We start from the raw sequence: 17,250 nt of genomic DNA on the forward strand, positions 1-17,250 counted from the left end.
TTTTTAGATATCTTTAGTCTGTTTTACCTCCATATGCATTTTGCCTATTGTGTCAAAAATGTTTGTGCTGGCTTCATGGAAAGGGAGTCTTTCTTCCTTGCCATGAGGCCAGCACAAACATTTTTACATTTGCAAAGCTTAATGCCTAAAGTATATGCTTTAGGGAGGAAAGGAGCAAGTTTGTCATCGTCCTGAAGAAATGCCCCCAACCTTAATGAAGTCTGCAATCTGAGTGAGCATAGTAATACATAGCTCAAAAGGTATTTTACATATAAAATCATGCATATTATTATTCAACTGCCCCTAGACATTGTATCCCCTATCCAAAGCATAGGGGATAAGAGGTCTGATCGCGAGGGTCCCGCTGCTTGGGACCCCTGGGATCTCGGCTGCAGCACCCCTCTGTCATTACTGCACAGAGCAAACTCGCTCTGTTCGTAATAATGCCCCTCATGACGTCATGGCCCGCCCCCTCAATACAAGTCTATGGGAGGGGGCATGTTGGCCGTCACGCCCCTCCCATAGACTTGCATTAAGGGGGCGGACCATGATGTCATGAGGGGCGGCCCATGTATCGCCCGTCATTACGCACAGAGCGAGTTTGCTCTGTGCAGTAATGACAGCGGGTGCTGCAGCCGAGATCTCAAGGGTCCCCAGCAGCGGAACCCCCATGATCAGACATCTTATCCCCTATCCTTTGGATAGGGGATAAGATGTCTAGGGGCGGAGTACCCCATTAAAGGGGTACTTCGGTGAAATTTTTTTTTAAATCAACTGGTGCCAGAAAGTTAAACCGATTTGTAGATTACTTAATAAAATCTTAATCCCTCCAGTACTTATCAGCTGCTGTATGTTCCACAGGAAGTTCTTTTCTTTTTGAGTTTCTTTTCTGTCTGACCACAGTGCTCTTTGCTGACACCTCTGTCCATGCCAGGAACTGTCAAGAGCTGGATGTGCTTGCTATGGGGATTTTCTTCTACTATGTACAGTTCATGATATGGACAGATGTGTCAGCAGAGAGCACTGTGGTCAGACAGAAAAGAAATTCAAAAAGAAAAAACTTCCCCTGTAGTATCGGGCAACTGATAAGTACTGGAAGGATTAAGATTTTAAAAAGAAGTTACAAATCTGTTCAACTTTTTGGCACCAGTTAATAATAAAAAAAAAGTTTTCCAATTTAGTACCCCTTTAAAGGGATACTCCGCCCCTAGACATCTTATCCCCTATCCAAAAGTATAGGGGATAAGATGTCTGATCACGGGGGTCTCGCCGCTGGGAATCTCCCTGCGATCTCTCCTGCAGCACCCCCTGCCATCTGTTGCTCCGTGCCTGATGACTGGCAATGAAAGGGCCGGAGGCTTGTGACGCCATGGCCCCACCCCCTCAATGCACGTCTATGGGATGGGTGTCACGATGCCTCCTGCACTTGCATTGCCAGTCATCAAGCACGGAGTTCGATCTGTGCACCAGATGACAGGGGGTGCTGCAGGAAAGATTGCGTGGGTTCCCAGCGGCGGGACCCCAGCGATCAACATTTTATCCCATATCATTTGGATAAAGGATAAGATGCCTAGGGGTTGAGTACCCCTTTAGGGAACATTACCACACTGACTTGAGCAGTTTTTTCAAGTTTTCTTACTAATAACAGTATCGCTTTAAACAAAGTTGTCAGAGTGTTGGAACCTCTACGTTTGTGTTAAAATACATATATATATATATATATATATATATATATATATATATATATGTATATGTATAAGCGGCATGTTGGATGGATTCTCCAGCTACAATTCAAAACACCTACAATATGTTGGATTTACTACCACTAGTCTACAGGTATAGATTTAGTCATTTAAAACTAAAGCAGGCTCATGCTTATATGGCTGACATGATAGAAAGGAGAAGTATGGAGTATGAATAGTTCAGCTTTTAAGAGAAACACTGCACAACGTTACTATCCATAAAGATTCAGAAGTCAAGTTTTCCTTTTTTGGTTGGCGATATGCCGAAGTGCTTCTTTTCACAAATGATTGATCACACATTAATCACATAATATGATATGAAACTTTTTTTTTACTTTATGTAGATAAAATTTGATCAATTATCAGGAATTTCAATATTTGGAGAATGATCAAATGAGCTAAATAAGACTTGTAAATCATTTCACAATCTCATATTGTTGGTGACAGAAGCACTACCATTTATTGAATTTGGAAATGAATCTTTCAGGAGGATTTGAGAGTTTGCGGTATAGGGGATTATTGAAATGCTGATGATGACTTTCAAGGTCCTTGGGGAAGTCCGGATTCCATCATTATTTCCCAGCTAATTAAATCACATTTGTGCTGCTGTCTAATGGCCACCTGTAATGTGTCGGCACTTTAGGAATGTAGAAAAAAACCATTTAGACACTGCTGTGTTGTGATCATTAGCTTTTCTATGCCATGTTGACCCACTGCATAATGAGCTGATGCGGGACCAATTAAAAGGAGAAACTAACATCCCACATATTCTTGAACAGCTCCTGGCATGATGGGCCTTATTGCTCCATGTGTTCGTTGCTTGACATATTTAAAATGTCCCAATGGAATTCACTAATCTGTATGGAGTGCACTGGTTTATTTCTTTTATTTAGCCCATGTGTGCACAGGAAGTGAAGAATTTTATATGTAATATGGTTTAGGTTGTCTTCTGAAATTCCATCTTTTAAATATCAATAGAAATGTTTAAGCAAAAGTAAAAAAAAAAAATAAACATACTGTATAGACTGGCATTTGACATGTTAAATTCAGCAGTTTTATTAAAAGGTGTATAGTTCTTAATCAATCTGACATTTCAGTGGCTACCTGTGTGCCTTACCTTGAAAGCCCCAATTACAACTAGAACTTACACCAGTTCTCTGGTGAATGTGGGAGGCCACAGCAACTTGCATGAAAACGATTTCACTACTTAAAATAGTGTACATACAGCTATATGTCATAATTAGAGATGAGCACATTTAAAAAAAAAAAATTGATTTGGCTGATTCACCGAATATTTTGAAAAAATGTGATTTGTATTTTCACTTTTTTCTATTTTTTTTCTTTATTTTTTACATTTTTTATGTAGTACTACCACTTGCAGCATGGAACATACTGTTTCATGATGGGAGCAGTAGTACCTGTACTGGAAAACAGATGGATGTCCAGAGCAAATGGATACAGAACGATGCTCTTTATGCAATAAAAACTTCAGTGCATGCAAGACATGGACACAGGTGACAGGTTTCGGCCCTGGCGTCGGGCCTTAGCCATACACTAAACAGACAAATGTACAAACCTTAAATAGGGGATGTCCCCTGCCAGCACCTAATCGAAGGGGTTCGGTCACAGGACACACACTCCTCCCCACTTTAACAGGTGCACATCAGCCCATAAATGATGGCTCACTGCACCCGTGCAAGTTGAGATAACAAATAGATATAACAATATAACATAAAAGACCATAGTATGTGCAAACAAAATAACATATTAGTATAGAGAAGGTATTTCAGCAGATGCTCTCAATTGGACATACTATCAAGTATAAAAATAGTGAAAACAGGTATAGGGGAAGAAACACCTATATAGTCATGCGTAAATTGGAGGAGGATCAAAGGTATACAAATAAGATCCATGAAAAATATTATAATATTCACATATTTGCTATATGCGTATATACGCACACAGCAATATATATGTTCAAAAATCTGTGCTAGTTACACTCTCCAATTAGCCAAGTACAAAAACTGAGAGAGAAAACATAAGGGCTAAAGATCAGAGTGGCACTGTTTATTGCAACCTTAGAAGAATGGTCTATATTTAGAACTAACCAATGAGACCGGTAATAATGGCTATATATATAAAACTGAAAGGGGGAAGACAAAACTGTTTTCTTAGGTATTATATTAGTAATGCAAAATTGTATCCATCCTCTTGTTAAGTCTGTTAGGGACATGACTATTTAACTTTAAGATCCAAAAGACCTCACGATCTAACAGTTTGAGTCTGGTGTTTCCACACCTGATAGGGGGTATGACACGTTCCAGACCCTGTAGCAGCAATGATGAAGTGCTACCAGAATCAACCTCCGCACAATGCCTAGATACCATGGACACATGTCTGGAATTGAAGTGTACAACATCTGACACGTGTACTTGTGTGAGTTGTGGTTCCATGTTTAAGGGAGATAAATTTGTTCACCCATGGACAAAGGTACATTACTCTATCAGATATTATCTCAACTGCAACTCTAATTATGTTTTTTACATTTTGTGGTGCCCATGTGAGATGCTCTATGTTGGGTAAACTAGTCTCAATGCCAAAACTAGACTAAACCAACATAGATACAACATCCGAAAAAAAAACTTTAGACTAACCTGTATCGAAGCAGTTCACTGGGGCCAACCACAAAGAGAAAGACTTGAAATTCATGATTATTGAATAGAATTCTACTGTGAAAGAAACGAGAACACAGTGGATCTATAGATTGGGTACATTAAAGCCAGCAGGACTTAATGTTGAATTACAAATATCTCCCCACATGTCTAAATAGAGTCATCCCTACAAGACCTTAGTGTTTTGGTTGCTTCATTTGAAATTAGGAGTCTCTGATGATTTACCTTTATTGTTTTATTCACAATTCCAATTTTAATCTTGTTTTCTCTTATTCCTATAGATCTGTGGAAAGGGGCTGCATTTGCACTTCACCATTCTTATGGCGTTTAAAGTCAATAATCCATTACTCGTTGACTAAGGTTTTACAAGCAAATTATTTGTAAATGATTTATAATCCCAATATAGAAGAATTCAACCAATGAGGCAAGGATATATAAAATGTAACTTTTACTAGATTCATATAAAAAATACAAATTTTATATTAATCTAGTAAAAGTTATATTTTATATATCCTTGCCTCATTGGTTGAATTCTTCTATATTTTGATTCTTAGTACATTTCACCAAGGGCAGTAACATCTATATCTCCATCTTCTGAGGTAGTAACCATTATCTTTGGTGTCCCTCATATTATATTTGCGTCTAAATTATTTATATCATGTTCATGATATTGCATTGTAATACCGCTAAAGGTACTAGTCTGGAACCCTGTCATGTGAGCAGCGATGCGGGCCGATCTGTGTAGTGGGTGAGTAACTGTGTTGCCATAATGGTTGATATGGTGGCTCCATACACTCCGGTCCGTCGATTGCAGTGCAATTTGCATTGTGTTTGATGGAATAAATGGCCGCGCATTGCTGACTTAATATGGGCTCTATATGTGTACTGACGCAGATATAGATGCCAACAAGCAAGATGGGGATAAATGTCATGAGTTTATTTGTACGCATGAGCAAGAATGAAATAATGCTGCTGTCATGGTCACCAGAATGCTGTTTGTCTATTGGATGATGGAACTATGTGCTCACTTCTGGCACAAGCGGTGCTCGGCGGCACACTGAAAATTAACCACGCCAGAATGGAAAGACATGCATATTGAATATTTACTGTATACAACTCCAGTGAGTGCAAAGCCCCCCTCCATTAACTAATGTGTTTTTAACCCCTTAAGGACCTGGGGGGTTTCCGTTTTTGCATTTTCATTTTTTTCCTCCTTACATTTAAAAAATCATAACTCTTTCAATTTTGCACCTAAAAATCCATATGTTGGCTTATTTTTTGCGCCACCAATTCTACTTTGTAATGACATCAGTAATTTTACCCAAAAATCTACGGCAAAACAGAAAAAAAAATCATTGTGAGACAAAATAAAAAAAAAACAAATGCCATTTTGTAACTTTTCGGGGCTTCCGTTTCTACACAGTAAATTTTTTCATGATATAAAAAGTGACCAAAAATACACTATTTTGGACTTTGGAATTTTTTTGCACATACGCCATTGACCGTGCAGTTTAATTAAAGAAACTGGGTGAATAAGCCACATTGAGTTTTTCAGTAAGATTGGTGTGCTGCTGGACTTCTTTTTGCTGGATATCTATCTATCTATCTAATACACAAGATGATCATCAGCAAATGTCCCCTACTATAGTATAAAGTATTTGAAGCTGCACTATTATGTGTGCATTCTGCTTTTGGGCCTTTACTTCTAATATTTCTATGTTTACATTTGCAGTTATCACTACTACTAGATGCATTATACAGACTATATGCCTTTTTTCTTTTAAAGAACAGAATGGGCGGTATGTATCAATTGCAGTTACAGCAATTATTAAGCTAAAGCTTTTCTCCAGTGAATATCTGCGTTTAGAAAATATTAAATGTGGTCTCTGAACCATCTGTGTATATTTCCTGAATGACCTTTTAAATTCTCCTCTTTGTCTTCTTTGTTTCCTTGCCAAACCAAGATAAGCATATCATCTATAATAATGTATGAATTAAATATAAAGAGCTGCCACTGCTGAGAATTGGCTGACATAAATATCCATAGCTGCACCAAAGCAGTGCTGTAAAACTCTTACACTTAACAAAATAAGGACAAAGAACGATAACTAAAGTGACCTTTTCGGATAGCATATTGTCTTAAAAATACCTTTCCGTACTCACCAGGTTTTAGTGGGATAAGAAGCATAACGGAGATTGTCTGTATAATTTGGAACCATCTGCTCATGATGTGCAAAGGAGGCATGTGTAATGTGTATTAAATGGTATTACTTGACAACATACTCATTAATTGAAGCAATCACCTGATTTGGTACCTAATGGCCAGAAGTATAACTATGGGCCATTACCGCTTTTGTGTAAGCTATTAAACGGGATTTCAATCAATTTGAAGTTTACTGTTGCTATCACATCTGTTTTTATGCTGAAAGCATCTAAAGTAGCTGCAGCGTGTTGGAACATCTCATTTAAAAGAATTAAAAATTTTTAAATGAATGGGGTAAAAAAAAGAAAACAGATACTGATTTAGCCATCTACACAGCCTCTCTTCAAGTTCCTTTTTCTGAAATTGACCAAGAAAATTGAGGGCCCCCTAAGCTGAACTTGAAGGGCATAGCTTGATTGAATGGAGGTTTTCATGTCGCTGAAAACAACACATACAAATATTATTTTCATCTGATGCTTGTATATTTTTCTCATGGATTCATTTTACGCTTTGGTCACACTAACATCATGGCTTCCATTTCTGAGAAAAGTCATGACGCTGTTATTGATCTGTCATATGATGGATTCAAATAGGGACACTGACTTATAATGGGGTCTGTTGTGGTTATGTCAAGATTTTTGTCAATTTGATAACAGAATTACATTCTGAATGTTCAACTATTGATGCGATCAAAAGACTTCTTGTGAATAGAGCTTTAAAGAATAAATTGTTTTTTTTCTGTCAGATAAATAAAAATATTGATAAAAAATTGATTATGCATAAAATATATTATCAGCAAGAAAAACATTTAAATGTGGTGGCGGAGTGTGTGGTGCAGGGCAGATGGCATTAACACCTTGTATTCGTGATGCCATAATGTAGTTTAGCCTAAAACCACCCAAAGGTATACCGCTGGATCCTGGGCTAGGCACGGGGACAATAAATACTCAGATGCCAAGTTATGGACAACGGTAGCTTTACTGAGGGTAGACAGTTGGTAAACTCTATTCAGTTCAGCCAGGGCACAAGGACAAGGGCACCAATGACGCAGAGTCCTTAAGGGCTTGCTTGGACTTGTAGTAGGACTGGGCAATTGAATGCAGACCATGCTGACTTGACAGATGACAGGGACTGACTTGACTCATAAAGCTGTGACTTTAGCTTACTTTACTTGATGGTGGCTGCAGGACTTGACTTTGAGGTCTCCAACACTCTGGACATACACTAGGCACGAGTGCACTGGACCTCAGCTTAGCAGAAGAGCAAAGCTCAAAAAAAGAGAAGCTAGCTCCACCCAGGGCTTATATGGGGAAGATTAGCAGGGAGCCCATAGGTCACTCTTGGGATCACCTGGTCACTGGTACCTCCTGGGTAACAATCACATGACATATCACATGGTATAACTCTTAAAGCAACATTACATTTTATAACACTTTACATTGTAAAACATATTTACAATGGGGAAACAAGTGCAGGGGGCCTTGGGGACACTGAAGGAGGCTGCCTGACAGGACAGCAGGAGCACAGGGTAACACCTACTGTGCTGGGCCACCACAAACTCCCCCTCCTAATAAAAGTCGTCCTCGATGCCCAGTCCTGGTGGGCGGAGGACTGAAGTGGCCACTGAGGCCACTGGGGCATTTATGCACAATGTCCTTCTCAGGTCTGGATTATAAAACACGATAAGGATAAGTCTATGTGGCATAGTGAATGTCCATACATGCTCTTTAAACATATGGGGTTAATTTGACTTTGTAACTGCTTTCTGAAGACACTCAAGACAACAATATACATATCAATATACATAGATTCACGGATTGGGCTGCCGGAGGCTATCTACCCAATGCCTTGACTGCTTGGACCCAGTAGAAAAGTGACTAGTAGAGATTGTCAGTGTCTGCCAACACAAATATGCACAACTCCCAATTAAATTAACATTGTAGGGAAAGGGGGAGTGACTTAAAACTTAACTTTTAATAGTTATGCAGCTAAGACACATATATTAAGTGCAAAGATACTGCTCATTGGCCAGGGATACTGATGCTAATCCCAATGCCAAAAGACACATGTTAAACACAGAGTTAAGAAATATATCAAACTGTCTAGAATACAACAAACAATGACCCCACTCACACTATAGCTGTCATATCATATGTCATTACGGCGTAATATGTACTATGCCCTGCCCAACGCGTTTCAGTCAACTAGCAGTGACCTCATCAGGGGCTATATACAGTTCTGTGCATTCGTACACACATTCGCCTAAATTCACATATAAGTATAATGAAAAGAAGGCAAATTAAAATGTGAGATCGCAGATACAGTTGCGGTCTCATAGACAGTAATGCAACTCAGTTGGAGTCTTACAGAAACAGTGTTCAAGGTATGTACGGGGGTTCATGTCCGGCGTCCTGACTGTATCTCCATGTGCGCGCCCGCAGTGGGGGAAGCCATGCAGTACTCGCGGCTGCAAGCGCACTTGAGCTCCCCGCCACTGCGGGTGCGCACATGGAGATTCAGTCAGGACGCCGGACATGAACCATCGGATGTACCTTGAACACTGTTTCTATAAGACTCCAACTGAGTTGCATTACTGTCTATGATACCGCAACTGTAGCTGCGATCTCACATTTTGATTTGCCTTCTTTTCATTATACTTATATGTGAATTTAGGCAGATGTATGTACGAATGCACAGAACTGTATATAGCCCCTGATGAGGTCACCGCTAGTTGACTGAAACGCGTTGGGAAGGGCATAGTACATATTACGCCATAATGACCTATGATATGACCACTACAGTTTGAGTAGGGTCATTGTTTGGCATATTCTAGACAGTTTGATATATTTCTTAACTGTGTGTATAACCTGCGTCTTTCTTAGCTGTATGTATAACCTGCGTCAGTATCTCTGGCCAATCACCAGTATCTTCGCACTAAATATATGTGTCTTAGCTGCATAATTATTAAAAGTTAAGTCACTCCCCCTTTCCCTACAAAATTACCTGAACATTAAATCAATTCTGTTGCTCTACGTGCATTATCTAGATATCAGGTGAGCCCTCTGGCCAGTAGTGTACCCTGTACACGTGGACAGGAGAGAAAACATTAGACATATAACTGTATATATTTAGAACTTGTGGACTGGGACGACAAGAATCTGGGAATTTAGAGCTCTTGCGTCTTCGGGAGCTCTTGGAGCCCCTGAAGCTGTAGCTAACTCTTCCTCGACAAATTAAAGAGCGGGTATTGGTCCAGGGCTGGCAAGACCCAGAGTTGCTGGCATCTGCACTGGAGAAGCTGGGGACTGAGTTGGTACTCTAGAGACTGGCGTATAGGCCGGAGCAAATGGTGACAGGAACTGGTGTTGAGACTAGTGTTGGTTGAACCGGCCCTGGGGTTGGTGAGACACAGAAGATCGGAGTTGGAGAAAACATGGGGAAATCCATGGATGGGTGGATTCCCTCACCTGGGACATATTCTCTAACAGGTGTGACAGCTGCAGGAGCTGGTGCTGGGAGCACTGGTAGATCTTCTTTCAGACACAATTTGATTTTGTTTCAGTGAACAACTTGTGGCCCATACCCAGACTTTTGTACTTCGTATACATCAGAGTCTAGCTAGGGTATGACCGTCACTGTTTACAGTTCTATCTCACAGATAGAGTCTAACTTGTGTGTCCTTGGGAACTTCTGCAGCCAGACTTTATCGCCCAACTAAAGTGGTTTGGCAGAAGCATGATGGTTATGACTGTGGTAGCCCTTGGGGGGTGTATGGTAGGGATGGTATGATGTTGGTATATGAGGGGTTAATATTAACCCAGTCACTCGTGGCGCCAGGGGGAGGGCTGGTATGCTGAATCTATGTTCCGGCCTATCGCCGCCCTTCCCAGAAGCGATAGGTGCAATGAAATGACTGAAGGTCCACAAGTAGATTTAACTTGAACTTCAATAACTTTACTGCAGTGCTTGCAATATCCAATACGAAGTAACAGTCTCATATAACAGTTCTTAGGTTGCTTAGCGACTGGCAGAAGTTGCGGACCTTGCATGAAACTTATAGTCTCTGAATTTAGGGAATGATGTGCAGATCCGGCCGGATTTAGGGGAAATATTGAGTCCGGTGATACTGCAGAGTGCTTAGGGGATGATACACTCTATAATTTAGATCATTCAGCCGTTGCCGCAAGGCTCAGGCCTAACTCACTGCAATTACTGAGATATAGGTCTTCTCTCATCAAGAGCCAGGAGAAAGAGAGCGATAAGATGGCCCCCGCTCCCTTATATGGGCAGGGGGCGTGGTGATTTTGATTGGTCCGAACGTCTGCCACTCTCTTTACATGGTATCATCGTATTGCTTACATCACAGGATCTATATACATTGCAAAACCCAAAATTAGGCTAGAGATACCAAAATGAGGCTTGGAGCACATCACATGACCCGTAGGCCCTGCGATACCATGGAAACCAGTAATTAACCATTTATATACAGAAATAATACTATATACATTATTCTATGGATAAATTAGGAATATATACACTATAATAGAGGCGACTAGGGGCAGACTGACTAACAGATATTACTAAGTCTTAGGGACTCTGGCTACGGGGACCCATAGATAAATAAGTACCGTATGAAATGCGGTACTGGGACACCTCATGACGGCCTCTCCCATCTTCTTGCTGAAAATTTCTTTGGCCTCTTGGATTCTTGCGGAGAGTTGTTGAATGGGGCTTGGAGCCCAAATGTTCGTTCTTTAGGCAGCTGTCCATGGCGCCCCATCATCAAGAAGAAAGGGGTGTACCCCGTAGAACAGTGGACTGTGTTATCATAGATCTCCAATAGTTCGGGCAGCAGTCGGGCCACTCTTCTTGTTTTGACACAGAGGCGGCTTGCAACACGTGAATAAAGACTTGGTTGATGCACTCACAGAGCCCGTTCCCCTGGGGGTGATAAGCAATAGTCCGGAGTTTCTTTCAGGCGTGGAATTGGCATAGCTCTTGGACGAGTTGGGCCCTGAAGGCAGTTCCCCATTCCGTTAGAACAGACTCCGGATACCCAAGGGTTTGCACCCAATTGGAGTAAAACATCTGGGCCGCTGTCTTGGCTGTAAGAGCTTTGACGGGGACAACGACAACCCATTTAGAGTAGGGATCCACCATGGTGAGAGCATAAGTGTACCCGGACCGGGTAGGAGACAACTTGACATGGTCTAGTGTGACCAACTGGTTAGGCCTTTCACTCTGGATGGAATAGAGGGGTGCTCTTGAATCCTTGCACACGCTCTTGGTGACATTACAGACAGCACATTCACTGCACCATTTCTCAATGTTGCTCCGCATTCCGATCCAATAGAATCTTCACCTGACAGTAGCTTCGATCTTGTTGATTCCAAAGTGTCCCAACTGATCATGGTATGCATTAAGGACCATCGCCGCGTCTATTCGGAGAACAAGAATCTGATGAAGTCAATCACCAGAATCCGAATCCAAAGAATTTCGGTACAACAGCCCTGTGTGCACAAACAGTTGCTCCCTCTGTTGCCACAGATTTTTCAGCTCATAATCACACTTTTTTTTGCCAGAAGGCAGTCCAACAGATCCCCCATGACTTTACTTTGATCTGAAAGAGTCTTCCAGGTGTATAGGTCTTCTTTAACCTTTTTGGAACTGGGTTCACAGTCCATCAGTGCGGTCATAACATTCTGATTCACAAACTGTTGATAAAATGGGGGCATATCCACGTCCTCCCACATGTCTTCGACATGTGATTCTTCGCCGGGGGTCATCCGAGACATTGACATTCAACTTGCCGCTTCTATACTTGATGGTGAAACTGTGATTGGCTAATCTTGAAGACTAACCTGGTTCGATGTCATCAAACTTGGCAGTGATCAGGTGGGCCAATGGGTTATTTGTGTAGACAGAAAATGGCATGGCAGCTAAGTAGTCTGAATTTTTTTAGTCACAGCCCATACCAAAGCAAGACGTTCTAACTTGAATGAGCTGTAGTTTGCATCGTTCTTCTCTGCTCCTCGCAGGTTATGACTGGCATAGACAACTACTCGCTCTTGCCCTTCCTGGACTTGGGACAGGACATCTCCCAGACCTTCGAAACTGGCATCAGCATATAACAGGAATGGTAGTTTGGGTATGCCAGGATGGGTGGTTCTGTCAGCAGACGTTTAAGAGCTCGGAACTCTTTCTCTTGCTCTTCAGCCCATTCGACAGGTAGTTTCCCATTGTAGTTCTCATTTGCCATACCCCGTACGAGAGCTGTGAGGGGTTCTGCAATCTGGGGGAAGTGGGGAATAAAGCGGCGGTAGTAGCCTGCAAATCCCGGGAAGCTCCTGACATCTTTCACCGTGCATGGGGTAGGCTAGTTCTTGACAACTTCCATCTTTTCAGGATTTGGCTGGACTCCCTCGGTGCTGACAACATGATCCAGGTAGTGTACCCCAGGTTTGAGCAAGTGACACTTTGACAGCTTGATCTTCAGCCCATGCTTGATCAGGACTTGGAAGACGTCTGACAGATGATTGAGGTGTTCCTGGTAGGACTTGGAATACACAATAACATCATCCAGGTACAATAGGACACTTTGAAAATTTAGATGGCCCAGGCACCTTTCCCTCAAATGCTTAAACGTAGCAGGGGAATTACATAGCCCAAACGGCATAATTTTAAACTAGCTGTCACAAAGGCGGTCTCCTCCCGGTCTTCCCGGGCACTTGCCAATATCTGCTGGTTAAGTCCAGTGTGGAGAAGTAAGCAGCAGACCCGAGGGCTGTGATTGACTCCTCGATCCTTGGCAGAGGATAACTGTCCTTATGTGTGACATTGTTCAGTTTCCAGTAGTCAACACAGAAGCAGATGGTTTTGTCTTTTTTCTTGACCAGGACAAGTGGCGTCGCCCAGGGACTCTGACTTTCTTGGATGATGTCTGCCTCTTTCATTTCGGCAAGCATCTTCTTGACAGTCTGATACATGCCTTGCGTGACCGGGCAGTGTCTTTCCTTGATAGGTGGGCTGTCGCCTGTGAGGATTTTGAGTTGGATCATGGACATATGCCCGATATCTGTGGGGTGTTTGCTAAAAGCTTCATGGCACCTTTTGGCGACATTGATGAGTCCTTTCACTTGGTCCCTTGGGGTAGTGTCATCTCCGAATTGGAGTTGTTCCCACCAGGGCTTGGGAGGAATCATACTGGATCCTTCAGCCACTTGGGCTGCATGCTGTCGGGCTACCACACGTTCTGTTAAGATGTCCTTTGACTCTATGAGATAAAACTGAGCTGCTGGGGTGTATTTGGGTAACACAGTAGCATCATCACACCATCACATGGTTGACCAAGGGGACTGGAACTCTCCCGTTGGTAACGGTGACAAGGCTTCTAGCAGCTCGGACAAGAGGGTGTTCTTCTAGATGCAGAGGCTCCAGCAGGGCTTGATAGTTTCTGTGTTGGGTTGCAACTCCATTTGTAGTACTTTCAAGTGGTGCTGCACAGCCCGCAAGCCTGAAGGGGACATATGGGGAAGAGAGGCATGCAAGGCATCTACTATTTCAACAAAACAGTTTTTCATAATGTTCATCCCCAGTATAAATTCAGCAGACCCCTTACCTGTCACATTAGTTACAATCACTCTCTGCCCACTAAGTACATGCTCTCCCGAATGAATGGTAGGCTCCCAGTATCAATGTCTGGGGACTGGTTGCCCATTACCCGCAACTACTCTGAAATTAACATCCTCTGGTTCACACAATAAACTATCATCCCAATGCTGATAGAAAATATTTTTAGGTATAGTAGACACTTGTCACCCTGTATCTATAAACGCCTCCAACGGTACACCTTCTACAATAATTTTTACTTAGTGTCAGGAGGCGACAAAGTGGAAGTCCTGACTGAGGTAGTTCAGGGGTTGGACCTGATGACTGTTTTCCTAGGGGCCGGTCCGCAACCTCAGGGAAATCTGTTTAAATCCCAACACTACATTTTCCAATGTCCTGGTTTATTACAATAGGTACAAAAGGGTCTTTGAGTCCCTGAGGGTCTATTAGGTGGAGGGTTGCTGGGGTTGAAATTGTGGGGAGCAGGGGCAGGTTTTCTGGGTAGGTGCGGTTCACGGTCAAGTGGGGCAGACTGGGTGGCGAGCTCCTTCACAGCCTTAGTCAGTTGTTCAATTTGTAAATCTGAGGCCGCGGTGACTGGTGGTATAGGACTGGCTACCACCCCTAATGGCTCTTGGACAGGTTGACAAACTTCCTCTAACTCAGTCCTGGACTCAATCACTTGCATAGCCAGTCTCTTTGAAGCGGGCACTGACAAGTTGGGGTTTTGGACCGCTAACATTCGCAGCTGGGCTTTGTCCCACTTATTATGAGCCCCATCAATAAATCTGTCCATTAACACCTTGTTTCCCTGCTCAGGAGTTATACCAAGTAATTTTTGAACAGTCTCTAGGGCATTATGTAGGGGTACGGCATATGCTCTCAAGGTCTCACCTGGCTTCTGTCGCCTTTCATACAGCCGGAGACATACCTCTGATGGAGAATGGGACTCAGATACCTTGTACAGTCCTTCAAAGATCTGCTCTACAGTTGCTTTCTCGGAGGCTGGCCAGGTGCAGACTTCCTCTAACCCTGGTCCCTGCAGTTGTCCTGTGAGCAATTGCACCTGTTGATTAGGAGGGAAAGAGTAAAAGACAAACAAACTCTGGATCCTTTCTTTGAGATCCCTCAGGGTGAAGGAGTCTCCATTGTAGATAGGGAGGACAGGGTTCCCCATGAATACCGGTTCAGACACTGGAACACCAGGGTTGTTGATGTGTACTGCAGGCAGGACTAGCAGCATTCCGGCCACTAGGGCTGGTGATGGTCCCGCTGCTCTAGATGAAGGGGCACTATCACCTGGTTGATCTGGAGAGCTGGCGTCTGACATCTTGTTGAATTTTGAGTGCACTGTCACTTTAAGAAGAATAAGGTGCTTTCCCCTTTAACCCGTTAAGGACCATGGATGTCTATCCTCGTCCACGTGCCGTTAACGGGGTATGGCGCGGGCTCCCGACTCGAGCCCGTGTCATACCGGCTGGCCCCCAGCTGATTCTTGTAGCTGGGGGCCTGCCTTAATAGACGACATGCGGCTGACCATTAACCCTTTAGATCACTGCTGTCAGAGAACTCACCTCATGTCTTGTGCTGGCTCCGGCGCTCAGAATGATAAAGTCTGGCAGGTCCAGGCTTTAACAATCGAGCACAGAGCATACAGATGAATGTGGTTTTATGGAACCACATTAATCTGTAATAGAATCAAATAATTCCTCCTAAAAGTCCCCAAAGGGGACTAAAAGTGTAAAAAAAAGTTTAGAAAAGTTTAAAAACACACACATTAACCCCTTCCTTATTAAGTTTAAATCACTCCCCTTTTCCCAAATTCCATATAAAAATATATAAACATAATAAAAATAAACATTTGTGGTATCGCTGCATGCGTAAATTTCTGAAATATAAAAATATATTGTTAATTAAACCCCCCGGCAATGGCGTAAGCTCAAAAAAAAATTCCAAATTCCAAAATAGCTTATTTTTGGTCACTTTTTATACCATAAAAAAGGAATAAAAAGAGATCAAAAAGTCAGATGAAAACAAAAATGGTACCGATTAAAACTTCAGATCACGGTGCAAAAAATTAGCCCTCGCATCACCCTGTACACAGAAAAAAAAGTCGTAAGGGTCAGAAGAGGACTATTTTAAATGTATTAATTTTCATGCATGTAGTTATGATTTTTTCCAAAAGTACGACAAAATCAAACCTATATATAAGTAGGGTATCATTTTAATCATATGGACCTACAGAATAAAGAGAAGGTGTCATTTTTACCGAAAAATGTCCTGCGTAGAAACGGAAGCCCCCAAACTTTACAAAATTGTGTTTTTTCTTCATTTTTGTTGCACAATTTTTTTTCCTGTTTCGCTGTAGATTTTGGGTAAAATGACTGATGTCATTATAAAGTAGAATTGGTGGCACAAAAAATAAGCCCTCATACGGATTTTTAGGTGCAAAATTGAAAGGGTAAATTGTAGGAGAGGCTCTTATCAACTAGTTTCCTGGGACCCGAGCAACTGAAATAACACCTATACCCACGGTGTCAAAAATTGCAATAGATAAAAAAGGGAAATTGAGACTCAGGGTCAATGAATAATGGATGAAGATATGTTTATTATAATAGAATAAATATGATAATTAAAGCGTGTGCCCTTGTGGGTCGGCAATTACACAATATAAAATCACAATAAATATACAAATATACGGCAATTATAACTCATATCAACAGGTAAATATTAATAAAAAGAAAAATAAATAAGTAAAAGTTTCCACAGTGTCCGATAAAACAGCCAGTAAAAATAGGAATTGATATAATCATAAAGAATTGACAGATATTAGTCAGACCGATATAGTAGTTCAGGTGGTGAGCATCAGTGAAATAAAGTGCATAGTAATCTCTTAGTAGATATAGATACAGTGATTAGTTTTTCTGGAATGAATCACTTTCTCTGTAAATATTTGTAATCCAATGTGCAAGTTCTGGCTCTTTATGCAAATAGGCCGCTGCTAGAGACTATGCTGTCTCAATGA

This window comes from Hyla sarda, chromosome 1, assembly GCF_029499605.1.
Source record: "Hyla sarda isolate aHylSar1 chromosome 1, aHylSar1.hap1, whole genome shotgun sequence".
Classification (NCBI taxonomy): Eukaryota; Metazoa; Chordata; class Amphibia; order Anura; family Hylidae; genus Hyla; species Hyla sarda.